Here is a 13,697-nt window from a genome sequence, read left to right as displayed (position 1 = left end):
CCCTCCGGCCGACGAGGTGAACCACCCTCCGGCCGACGAGGTGAACCACCCTCCGGCCGACGAGGTGAACCACCCTCCGGCCGACGAGGTGAACCACCCTCCGGCCGACGAGGTGAACCACCCTCCGGCCGACGAGGTGAACCACCCTCCGGCCGACGAGGTGAACCACCCTCCGGCCGACGGGGTGACCACCCTCCGGCCGACGAGTTGAACCACCCTCCGTCCGACGAGGTGAACCACCCTCCGGTCGACGGGGTGACCACCCTCTGTCCGACGAGTTGAACCACCCTTCGTCCGACGAGGTGAACCACCCTCCGGCCGACGAGGTGAACCACCCTCCGGCCGACGAGGTGAACCACCCTCCGTCCGACGAGGTGAACCACCCTCCGTCCGACGAGGTGTACCACCCTCCGTCCGACGAGGTGAACCACCCTCCGTCCGACGAGGTGAACCATCCTCCGTCCGACGAGGTGAACCACCCTCCGTCCGACGAGGTGAACCATCCTCCGTCCGACGAGGTGAACCACCCTCCCTCCGTCCGACGAGGTGACCCACCCTCCGTCCGACGAGGTGAACCACCCTCCGTCCGACGAGGTGAACCACCCTCCGTCCGACGAGGTGAACCACCCTCCGTCCGACGAGGTGAACCACCCTCCGGCCGACAGCGGTTTTTGCCGACTCAGGCTACATTTTCCACCTGCTCCACGTTCCACTGGTGGGTTTTGGCAAAGGGCCCCATTTTATTTACGTCCCGCAAACTGTGCTGGTGAAATGCAAAACCCTCGGAGGGAGGATCGTGCTGTTTGGGTTCGGTAACCCTAATGGTGGATGTGCACGCATTTGGCCGCTTATCCTAGTGGTGGCTGACGGTTTCTTCTCTGCTGATGTGGTTTCCATAGCAATGATTGTTGTGATCCACAGGTGTATGAGTGGGTTGTCCTGGGCCCAAAACCTAGAAATACAACACCAGTTAATTGAAAGTGTTTTACAGTGTGTACCGTGTCCCGTTCCGCTACAGGCTTGCATCGACGATGTGGTGGCCTTGGCAGAGCGTGGTGCGTACAAGGTGCGTACTGTGGATCGCGCCCCACTTCGAAACAAATACTTCTTTGGAGAGGGTTACACATATGGGTCTCAGTTGGTGAAGAGAGGACCTGGCCAAGAGCGTTTGTATCCTCGTGGGGAGGTGGACCCTATTCCACAGGTATGTTCTGTGTACCACCACAGCCTGTGATCTATGAAGACCACCTTACTTGCACGTTGCTGTGTTTGTTACTTGTCCCAGCTGTTGTCCCATTGACACACTTTCAGTACGTTGCCTTTTCACCCTCCGTCGCCTGTCTTCCATGAGCCTTGATATTGTATCCCAATAAAAACATTGGGGCAATATCGCTGGTGCTCACCTGGTGGAATAAACAGTATACTGCACCGACTAAAGGTATTTTAAACCAATTTCTATGGTTGCTCGACAGGGCAGGATAAAAAAAAAAACCTTTAGAGGCCATTTTTCCCCGCAAAGCGGGGGTTGGCCTTTTTCGGGGACTGTGGTTGTTGTTGTTTTTTGGTCCCCTTTTTGAAGCAATGTTTTACGGCCGGATGCCCTTCCTGCCGCCAACCCTTTTTGTCGCCTTTTACGACAAGCAGGGAATTACCAGTGAACTGGTACTCAATTTGCCGACCTCGGCAGGATGACAGGCTGAGTCAACCCCCCTGGCGTTAATTCAGCGATCGACCGGGATTCGAACCCAGGATCCTAGGATCCTAGCCGCTAGCCCAACACCTTATGAATCATAATCATAAGACTTCAAACAAACAAACAGACCAAAAAAATAAAAATAAAAACCTATTTTGGGGGAAAACTCCCCCGCCCCCGTAGATCTCCAAACGGTCAGATTTTTTTGATGCCGCGAATAAACGTTGGTACATCACAGGTGGTGATGGTTGTGGTAAAGTTTCATAGAAATTGTGTGTGTAGTTTCAGATGAAAAAGCAAATTCCTATTTTGGGGGGTCAAACCTGGATCCACTTTGACCCACGGTAGACGCCGATTTTTTTATTTTTTTTTATTTAATGCCGTGAACAAACTTTAGTCACAACACAACAAATATCATTTGTGCCAAATTTGGTCGCAATCCCATCGGCGGTTTCGGAGAAGTTTCAAGTGTTTACGGAGTGACGGACGGACGACGCGCCATCGCATAAGCCCCCCTGAACTTCGTTCCAGGTGAGCTAAAAAAATATATATATATATTTCTGGGGTACATCCTCCAACAACAACAACAACAACAACATGCATTTTAAGGCCATTTTCCCTGCTAGAGCGGGGGTTAGCCTTGCGGGCCCCATGACAATCTTCTCCATCTTGCCCTATTTTCTGCATCTCTCCTTGTTAACCCCCTTGCCCGCATTTCTTCTTCCACCATATTTAGCCAAGTCTTTCTCGGTCTTCCCCGTCCTCTACTTCCTTCTACATTCATTTCCATCACTCTTCTCAACCAGTCACTTTCATCCTTCCTCAACACATGACCAAACCATCTCAACCTGTTCCTCTTCACAGCGTCAATCACAGGCTCTATTCCCATCATCTTTCGCAATTCATCATTTGTCTTCCTCTCTCTCAACGATACTCCACACATCCACCGAAACATTCGCATTTCCACCCTTTCCAGCCTTCGTTGCTGCTCTACATTCATGACCCATGTCTCGCTCCCATAAATCATAACATTTCTCACACATGCAGCATACACCTTTCCCTTCAGCTTCAACGACACTCCCCTCCTCATCAGCACGCCACTCAGTTCCCGAAACTTCTTCCATGCACATCTCACTCCAGCAACCGTTGCTGAGTCTGATCCACCTTCTCCATTCAGCATGTCTCCGAGGTAGCAAAATGTTTTCACACCTTCCAGCTTCACGCCGTCTCCAAGATCCACCTCAACATTTCCTCCAGGTGCAGCTTCCTCTGTGCACACCCTACATTTGAATGTAGCTGCCACACTGGTTAATGACCCTCTCAGACCACTACATTTTTGATGAACCCACTCAGCGCACATTGTACATTGAATGGAGTTCACCCCGACACCCTTCCTGCACACAGCACATGGCCACTTCCCAGTTCTTTCCACCTCACCACATGCTTTACCACTTGCCATCACCTTCGTCTTTCCGATATTCACCTTCAGACCTTTTGTCTCCATACATTCCTTCCACTTGTTCATCTTTTCCTTCAGTCCATCCATACTTTCCGCAATCAACACCAGATCATCTGCATACAACAACTCCCACGGTAAACCCTCCTTTATGTTCTGAGCCAGCACCTCCATCACAGCTACAAATAGTAGTGGACTTAGTACCGACCCCTGATGCACTCCCACCTTCACCTCAAACTCACCAATGTTCCCGTCCTTCGTCCTTACAGCTGTGTGCGCTCTTTTGTACATTGCCATCACCACTCTGATCAACCATTCCTCCACTTCTAACTTCCTCAATGCCCATGTCAATACTTCGCGTGGAACCCTATCAAATGCTTTCTCCAGATCAACAAACTCAAGAAACAACTTCTTCCTCTTCTCCATGTACTTCTCCTGCAACTGCCTCACAATAAAAAGCGCGTCTGTCGTTCCTCTTCCTGGCATAAATCCAAACTGCATTTCGTCGATCTTCACCTTCTTCCTTATGCTCCTCTCCAACACCCTTTCCAATACCTTCATTCCATGCTCCAATAACTTTATCGCTCGGTACGAGCCACACTCCAGAGGGTCACCTTTCCCCTTGTATAGAGGGACGAGGGTACTCGGTTCCCAATCCACTGGAATGCGGCCTTCTTTCACCACCAGATTACAGATCTCTGTCATTCTCTTCACACCCCAACTTCCTGCTGCCTTCAACATATCTCCCACAACTCCCGTCGACCCTCCCGCTTTTCTACTCTTCATTGCTTTTATCGCTTCCTCAACTTCCTTCTCAGTTATCTTCTCTGCCAGTTTTTTAAAACTGGGTTACTCTCTATGTTGCCATCCCATTCATTCTCAGGATTCAACAGCATTTCCATATATCTTTTCCATCTTCCTTTAATTCCATCTGGGTCCACAACGATTTGTCCCACTTCATCCTTCAAGCAACTCACCCCCATCACATCACTCCTCTCTTTCGCTATCTGCTTTGCAATCCTGAATACCGCTCTCTGACCCTCTTCCGAATCCAAGCGTTCTCCGAACATTTTCCTACATGCCTCCTGCGCCTTTGCTACCTCTTTCTTTGCAGCCTTCTTGGCTGCCTTATAACTTTCATGCTCTGCTTTTGCTGCTCCCGTACCCTTCGCCTTCTGCCACTCCCTGAACTTTTTCCTCTTCTCGGCAATCCTCTTTCCAACTTCATTATCCCACCACCATGTTTCCAAGTGCCTTGGTGGTCCTTTTGTCCATCCACATACCTCACCAACGGCTCCCAACAGACTATCTTTCATTGACATCCAACCACGTTCAAGCTCAACCACATCATCCTCTACCCTGCTCAGCCTCTCTTTTAATGCCTCCCTCACTGTCACCTCTTTCAACCTCCACACCTTCATTCTCGGTTGGTACTTCACCTGCCGAGCTCTCCTCGCACCTTTCACCCTTATGTCGCAGACAACCAAGTGGTGCTGTGAAACAGCCTCCTCCCTCGGGATCACCTTTGTGTCCCGGAGGTGCCCCCTATCTCGCCTACGCACCATCAGGTAGTCAACGGTTGTCATCGACCCACCTGACGTGTATTTAACAAGCTTATTATCCTCTTTCTGGAACTGAGTATTACAAATCAACAAATCAGCTCCATCAGCAAACTCCAAAATCCTTTCACCTTCTCCATTTCTCACACCATATCCGTAACCCCCATGAACTCCCTCAAAACCGTCCATACTCCTTCCCACATGTCCATTTAGGTATCCTCCTACCACAACAACTTCCTCATCTTTCACGTTTTCCATCAGCTTCTCTATCGCACACCAGAACTTGTCCTTCTCTTCATCGCTCCGACCAACCTGCGGAGCATATCCCGAGATGACGTTCACCAAGAGCTTTCCAATCATCATTTTCACCATCATCAACCTATCACTCACTCTAGTCACACTCACCACACTGTCTACAAACTCCTCAGAAAACAGGACACCAACACCATTCACGCCCTCCAGGCACCCTTGCCACACAAACTTGTATTTCTGTCCCTGCCTACCCTTCACCATTCTCACACCACTTCCCTTCCATCTCGTCTCTTGCACACAACATATGTCAACTCTTCTTCTGACCAATACTTCCACCACTTCTCCTGATCTCCCTGTCATTGTCCCTACATTCCATGTCCCAAACCTCAGAAACCGATCTCCACTTCGGGCTGTACCCTGCCCATATGTAGTTGTAATTGTCATGGTTCTCTTTTTGAGGCAATGTTTTTATGGCCGGATGCCCTTCCTGACGCCAACCCTCTTAGTCGCCTCTTATGACACGCAGGGATACGGTGTACCTATTCTAACCAGGGTACACACCGGTACACTGGGGTACATCCTCCGTGCAGACGTAATGCTATTGTACAGAAAAATAACAACAACAAAAACCTTTTAAGTTTTAATTTTTTCACAAGAATGAGGGATCTGGAATCCGCTACCATGCACAGCAATCATTACACTATCGACGCAGCCTTCCAATAGTTAGCTGTAAGAGTCGTTAAGAGAGCTGCAACCACTTGCTGGCGCTATGATGATGTAAAACAACAAAGGAGAAATAAATAAATAAGCACATCATCAAGGCTATGGAAAAAATGTCTTTGTCTGTTTTTAACTCTGTGATGTATTTTAATTGATTTTACTTGCTCCTCTTTATTTTAATTTGTCGTTTCTTCACGTATCGGTCATTATCTTCTGCGTACCATCGCAAGAGGCTTCGACAATGAGCTGCTAAAGCTCATGAAACCAGGTCTTGTCTTACCTTGGGAAGTAGAAATTGTGTATGTTATAGATGGACAGCTTAGCATAGCATGGACCGTGTTGGGATTTACACTCGTATTTGTATATTAGGTAGGGTCACCATTATGGTGAAATTGCTTTGCTATAAATGTGCGTTCTAAAAAGGGTAATGCTTCATACAATAATCAGAGATGGATTAAGCTGAAGTACTTTTTATTTGTAAAACCTTCTGTAATCCAAGGGTGAGGCCAGGTGAGGGATTTGATGAAAAGGGATTGTTACATCGGACCACTGACAGAGAAAAACTGGTGGGGGCCGCAGGTAAGCCAATTAAGGCTGTTGACCCCCGCTGTTACCATAAGGGCAACCAAGGGGAGAGCTCCCGGCTCGGTGGTACAGGGTGCACACACCGCGCAGCCAATCGAGGATAGACAGAAGGAATGGGACTTTTGCCAAGGAGGGACGAAAAACTCTTTCTCTGGTGCTGACTCTTGCTTGGTTGCTGAACTGTTCCATGTTCTCGGGTTTCTCTGTCACCCTGCTCCGGGAGTCGCCCTGCTGCTGTTTATTGAACTGACCTGTGCAGAGTTCTTCTGCCCTTGCTCGCCTATGATTCACGGGATGTACGGATCTTTGCGGGCGAAGAGGTATTGGCTTGTGTGCCTATCCGTGCGGTTGAAGGGATAGCGAAGTTCTGCCAAAGCCAAGCGTGGTCTTTGATCCCACCGAAGCTCAGTCCCGCTCTTCCTCGGTGGGATGAGGTCGATGAAGTCCTCCATGCTGCAAGGCCAGGCCGTGTCCAAATGCAGGCCGATGAGTGTGATACCGGGTGCCACGTGTGCGGTCCTCGGCCTTATCAAAGCTGCCCGTTGTCAGCTCGGTCTTCGATCTTAACAACGTGTCGGCGTGTGTGTCCTGCCTGCGTGTCCTGCAAGCAGATACTGGGGTGCAGACCTAATCTTACCATAATTCACCAAATGTCCGTCTGTCCGTTCGAAGGTACCGCAAAAACGGCTCAACCGATCGCAACGATATTTTGGGTGGGTATTCCTGGGACCCCTTGGAGTAAAATAGGCTATATTGTTTTTCCAATTTTTCCCCAATTTTCCAGTTTTTCCAAAAACGATGGAATAATATTTACCGATATGAACAGTGATGCGGCTTTTATTGAAATTCTACAAATACTGTTTAGATTTTGATGAGAATTATGAACCTGCCGCGAGTGCGGAAGTGGACAGATGACGGCAATGCGCGGGTTTGACAATATCCAAATACAACCGTCATTCAATCGTAATGTTTCATCGTTAAACGTTAATCGTGTTAATCGTTTTGTTAAAGTATCAATGGATGATTGGAATTGAGTGAATACAATTACGAATTTGAATTCATAATTGTATTCACCCACCCGTACGGAACTTCACATCAGGATTTAAATATTTGTTTATGTCACGAATGTTGTTTAGAGTTTATTTTTTATATTAATGTTATTTAATTTGTGATTGGAGTTATGCTGTTTGGAATGAAAAAAGAGATATCAAGTTCAAGTGAATGACGGAATGCCGTGATGGTTTCTACTTTCTAAACGTGAATTCGCCATTCGCGGATCGCCATATGCAGATTCGCCATTGACTGGGTGTAGAACAAACGTACCTGTTTGTTTGCGAACGGGTACGTTTTTCATGGAAGTCCTTCACGAACTTGCTGTCCATGTCTGACATGCGACTGAAGGTACTACAGGAATGTGGAATTTATTGGTTTCATGCTTTAGCATTCGCCGTTTCTGCTTTGTCTGTTTGCTTCTGGCCTCCCACGCATGGGTACCCCACTAGTAATTATAAATCACGAATGAATAAGCAGTACAAGGTTTTAATTGATGCACAATCCAAGCTCTGCGAACCTCCCAGCTGAGGACGTGAGGCTCTGCTGAGCGAATTTTTATGCAGAAAAATTTGTTTGCAGGTTGTCAGTCTGTCTGTCCATCCGTGATCGGTTTTCGTTACTGTGATAACTTGAGAACAGCAAACGGGATCTTCGTCAAACTTGGTGCAGGTATGTATAACTAGCAGAGTTACCCGGAAAATAAAGTCAGTAACGTGTGTGTAGTGGGCTTTCTATAGAGGAAACACACCCTTTGAGCACACCCCTAGTCTAAACCTGATGCGCCCATGTTTTTTGTAGTGAAAAATTTACCCCCCCCCCCCCCCCCCCCCCCATGGCAGAAGTATCAAACACAAGGACACCAAGGACTTCCAGGACAGAAGTTGGTATTTCAAAAAAGTGGAATTGGGGTGAAATTAGCGGGGATAGAAAAGATCAATGTTTTGGATGGGGGAAGACAAGAGATGGTGGTGAACAGCTGTTTTAAAGACCTGGAGGGTGGAGTGGGATTGAAGAGAGTGAGGGAGTTTGTTCCAGAGGTGGGAGAAAAGAGGAATGAAGGAGTGAACGTGAGCAGTGAGTCTTGATTTTGGCAGTTTAACCATAAGAGGGTTGCAGGCAGATCTTGTGCGACCTGTAGGAATATTTGCTGGACAGAGCCCAGAGAGAGCTGGGGGGGGGCAAGGCCAGAGAGGAGAGGAGACATGTTCCACTTGGTCCGAATTGGTCCGAAGGTTTTAATTGATGCACAATCCAAGCTCTGCGACCCTCCCAGCTGAGGACGTTACCCGGAACTAGCAGAGTTACCCGGAAAATAAATAGTCAGTAACGTGTGTGTAGTGGGCTTTCTATAGAGGAAACACACCCTTTGGGCACACCCCTAGTCTAAACCTGATGCACCCATGTTTTTTGTAGTGAAAAGTTACCCCCCCCCATGGACCCTCTCTTCCCTCTCGAAGTCACTTCCTTGGGCTGTCCATGAGGCACAACCGAACAAACAGACGTTCACAAATATGGTTATAGATATAGGTAAAGATGAACTGATTAGATTTTGGAGTCACGAGGTCAAAAGTCAGAGGTTATGTCAGGTAAAAATGTGAGAACTTGTGAACAGCTGAAGGGATTTAAATTAAAACTTGGTACAGGTATGTATAATGATTTAAGCATGAACTGATTACATTTTGGGGTCAATAGGTCAGAGGTCATGTCAGGTAAAAATGTGCTAACTTGGGCACAGCTGAAGGGATTTAAATCGAACTTGATACAAGGATGTCATAATGTGGGCGGAGGCATATCAGTTGATGCCGTGGCGTCGAAGAGTGCCATTCTCGTTAGATATTTTTGTTTGCGGACAATTTATTTTTCTTTTTTCTGGAATTGTGTTTTCGAGTTGCATTAGCATGCCAAATGTCACTTTCTAGCCCACATATGAAGTACCCAACCTTCATATCAGTGAGTCAGTCAATGGTTGGAAGAGCTTTATATATATTTGTGTACAACTTTTGTCTCGTTTTAGGTTCATCTTGTTTGTATTACTTTCTCAATGGCCCTTGTATCATTGTATTTACGAGCGATATTCAGCCCTCCGAGCCCTCCGCGATATCAGCCCTCCGAGCGATATTCTTTCAAGCGTGCAACACGTTCTTCTGGCACATCCCTTTATTTGGGCAGTGTATAAGGAACAGACAGTTGCCTCGATCATCCCCGGAAATAAAAAATAACCCACATTGTGTACATGAAGCAAAAACGTGTGCTACTTATGTGCATAATTATATAATACATCATGGTTATATAGCTCGGATAATTCCAATTGCACTGGGCCATGGACTGACACCAGAGGCCTAAGGTCTTCTTTTCTCCCCCCCTACCCTCTTCCCCTCTCCCTCTACCCTTCTCCTTTCTCCCCCTTTCCTCTTCTCCCCTCCCTCCCTCCTCCTCCCCTCCCTCCTCCTCCCCTCCCTCCTCCTCCCCTCCCTCCTCCTCCCCTCCCTCCTCCTCCCCTCCCCCTCCTCCCTCCCCCTCCCCCCTCCCCCTCCTCTCCCCCTCCTCCTCCCCTCCCCCCTCCCCCCTCTCCCCCCCTCTCCCCCCCTCCTCCCCCCCCCTCCTCCCCCCTCCTCCCCCCCCTCCTCCCCCCTCCTCCCCCCCCCTCCTCCTCCCCTCTCCCCTCCTCCTCCCCTCCCCCTCCTCCCCTCCTGCTCCCCTCCCCCCTCCTCATCCCCTCCCCCTCCCCCCCCTCCCCTCCCCCCTCCCCTCCTCCTCCCCTCCCCCCCCTTCATCTCTCGCCCTCCCTTCATCTCTCGCCCCCCCTCCTCCTGTCTCTCCATACTCTCCCCACCTCTCTTCTCTTTGCTTCCTCTCTCTCCATCCCCTTTCTCCCCCTGCCAAACTCCTCTCCCCCCCTACCCTCCTCTTCTCTCCCCCCCCACCCTCCTTCTCTCCCCCCCACCCTCCTTCTCTCCCCCCCCCACCACCTCTTCTCTCCCCCCACCCTCCTCTTCTCCCCCCCCACCCTCCTATTCTTCCCCCCCCACCCACCTATTCTCCCCCCCACCCTCCATTCTCACCCCCCCACCCTCCTCTTCTCTCCCCCCCACCCTCCTCTTCTCTCCCCCCCACCCCCCACCCTCCACTTCTCTCCCCCCCCACCCACCCCCCCACCCTCCTCTTCTCTCCCCCCCCACCCTCCTCTTCTCTCCCCCCCCACCCTCCTCTTCTCTCCCCCCCATCCTCCTCTTCTCTCCCCCCCCCCACCCTCCTCCCCCACCCTCCTCTTCTCTCCCCCCCACCCTCCTCTTCTCCCCCCCCCACCCTCCTCTATCTCCCCCCCACCCTCCTCTTCTCTCCCCCCACCCTCCTCTTCTCTCCCCCCACCCTCCTCTTATCTCCCCCCCCACCCTCCTCTTATCTCCCCCCCCCCACCCTCCTCTTCTCCCCCCCCCCCCCACCCTCCTCTTCTCCCCCCCCACCCTCCTCTCTCCCCCCCACCCTCCTCTTCTCCCCCCCACCCTCCTCTTCTCCCCCCCCACCCTCCTCTTCTCCCCCCCACCCTCCTCTTCTCCCCCCCCCACCCTCCTCTTCTCCCCCCCCCCCACCCTCCTCTTCTCCCCCCCCCCACCCTCCTCTTCTCCCCCCCCCCACCTCCTCTTCCCCCCCCACCCTCCTCTCCCCCCCCACCCTCCTCTTCCCCCCCCACCCTCCTCTTCCCCCCCCCACCCTCCTCTTCCCCCCCCACCCTCCTCTTCTCCCCCCCACCCTCCTCTTCCCCCCCCACCCTCCTCTTCCCCCCCCCCACCCTCCTCTTCTCCCCCCCCCACCCTCCTCTTCTCCCCCCCACCCTCCTCTCTCCCCCCCACCCTCCTCTTCTCCCCCCACCCTCCTCTTCTCCCCCCCCAACCTCCTCTTCTCCCCCCCCCACCCTCCTCTTCTCCCCCCCACCCTCCTCTTCTCCCCCCCCACCCTCCTCTTCTCCCCCCCCACCCTCCTCTTCTCCCCCCCCACCCTCCTCTTCCCCCCCCCCCACCCTCCTCTTCTCCCCCCCCCCACCCTCCACTTCTCCCCCCCCCACCTCCTCTCTCCCCCCCCACCCTCCTCTTCTCTCCCCCCCCACCCTCCTCTTCTCTCCCCCCCCCCATCCTCCTCTTCTCCCCCCCATCCTCCTCTTCCCCCCCCCATCCTCCTCTTCTCCCCCCCCCCTCCTCTTCCCCCCCCCCACCCTCCTCTTTTCCCCCCCACCCTCCTCTTCTCCCCCCCACCCGCCTCTTCTCCCCCCCACCCTCCTCTTCTCTCCCCCCACCCTCCTCTTCTCTCCCCCCCCACCGTCCTCTTCTCTCCCCCCCCACCCTCCTCTTCTCTCCCCCCCCACCCTCCTCTTCTCTCCCCCCCACCCTCCTCTTCTCTCCCCCCCCACCCTCCTCTTCTCTCCCCCCCCACCCTCCTCTTCTCTCCCCCCCACCCTCCTCTTCTCTCCCCCCCCCACCCTCCTCTTCTCTCCCCCCCCACCCTCCTCTTCTCTCCCCCCCCCACCCTCCTCTTCTCTCCCCCCCCCACCCTCCTCTTCTCTCCCCCCCCCACCCTCCTCTTCTCTCCCCCCCACCCTCCTCTTCTCCCCCCCCACCCTCCTCTTCTCTCCCCCCACCCTCCGCTTCTCTCCCCCCCACCCTCCTCTTCTCTCCCCCCCACCCTCCTCTTCTCTCCCCCCACCCTCCTCTTCTCTCCCCCCCCCACCCTCCTCTTCTCTCCCCCCCCACCCTCCTCTTCTCTCCCCCCCACCCTCCTCTTCTCTCCCCCCCACCCTCCTCTCTCTCCCCCCCACCCTCCTCTTCTCTCCCCCCCACCCTCCTCTTCTCTCCCCCCCACCCTCCTCTTCTCTCCCCCCCACCTCCTCTTCTCTCCCCCCCATCCTCCTCTTCTCTCCCCCCCACCCTCCTCCTCTTCTCTCCCCCCCCACCCTCCGCTTCTCTCCCCCCCACCCTCCGCTTCTCCCCCCCACCCTCCTCTTCTCCCCCCCCCCACCCTCCTCTTCTCCCCCCCACCCTCCTCTTCTCCCCCCCACCACCCTCCTCTTCTCCCCCCCCCACCCTCCGCTTCTCTCCCCCCCACCCTCCGCTTCTCTCCCCCCCACCCTCCTCTTCTCCCCCCCACCCTCCTCTTCTCCCCCCACCCTCCTCTTCTCCCCCCCACCCTCCTCTTCTCCCCCCCACCCTCCTCTTCTCCCCCCCACCCTCCTCTTCTCCCCCACCCTCCTCTTCTCCCCCCCACCCTCCTCTTCTCCCCCCCCCACCCTCCTCTTCTCCCCCCCCCCCACCCTCCTCTTCTCCCCCCCCACCCTCCTCTTCTCCCCCCACCCTCCTCTTCTCCCCCCACCCTCCTCTTCTCCCCCACCCTCCTCTTCTCCCCCCACCCTCCTCTCTTCTCCCCCCCACCCTCCTCTTCTCCCCCCCAACCTCCTCTTCTCCCCCCCCACCCTCCTCTTCTCCCCCCCACCCTCCTCTTCTCCCCCCCCACCCTCCTCTTCTCCCCCCCCCCACCCTCCTCTTCTCCCCCCCACCCTCCTCTTCTCTCCCCCCCCACCCTCCTCTTCTCCCCCCCCATCCTCCTCTTCTCCCTCCCATCCTCCTCTTCTCCCCCCCCACCCTCCTCTTCTCCCCCCCCAACCTCCTCTTCTCCCCCCCAACCTCCTCTTCTCCCCCCCAACCTCCTCTTCTCCCCCCCCACCCTCCTCTTCTCCCCCCCCCACCCTCCTCTTCTCCCCCCCACCCTCCTCTTCTCCCCCCCACCCTCCTCTTCTCCCCCCCCCACCCTCCTCTTCTCCCCCCCCCCACCCTCCTCTTCTCCCCCCCCCACCCTCCTCTTCTCCCCCCCCACCCTCCTCTTCTCTCCCCCCCCACCCTCCTCTTCTCTCCCCCCCCCCACCCTCCTCTTCTCTCCCCCCCCCACCCTCCTCTTCTCTCCCCCCCCCCACCCTCCTCTTCTCTCCCCCCCCCCCACCCTCCTCTTCTCTCCCCCCCCCCCACCCTCCTCTTCTCTCCCCCCCCCATCCTCCTCTTCTCCCGCCCCACCCTCCTCTTCTCCCCCCCCACCCTCCTCTTCTCCCCCCCCCACCCTCCTCTTCTCCCCCCCCCTCCTCTTCTCCCCCCCCCCACCCTCCTCTTCTCCCCCCCCCTCCTCTTCTCCCCCCCCCACCCTCCTCTTCTCCCCCCCCCCCCACCCTCCTCTTCTCCCCCCCCCCACCCTCCTCTTCTCCCCCCCCCCTCCTCTTCTCCCCCCCCTCCTCTCTCCCCCCCCCCACCCTCCTCTTCTCCCCCCCCCCACCCTCCTCTTCTCCCCCCCCCTCCTCTTCTCCCCCCCACCCTCCTCTTCTCCCCCCCACCCTCCTCTTCTC

The sequence above is a fragment of the Myxine glutinosa genome, chromosome 10 (genome assembly GCF_964187855.1).
Source record: "Myxine glutinosa chromosome 10, kmMyxGlut1.1, whole genome shotgun sequence".
Classification (NCBI taxonomy): Eukaryota; Metazoa; Chordata; class Myxini; order Myxiniformes; family Myxinidae; genus Myxine; species Myxine glutinosa.
This window is presented reverse-complemented; position numbering follows the sequence as displayed.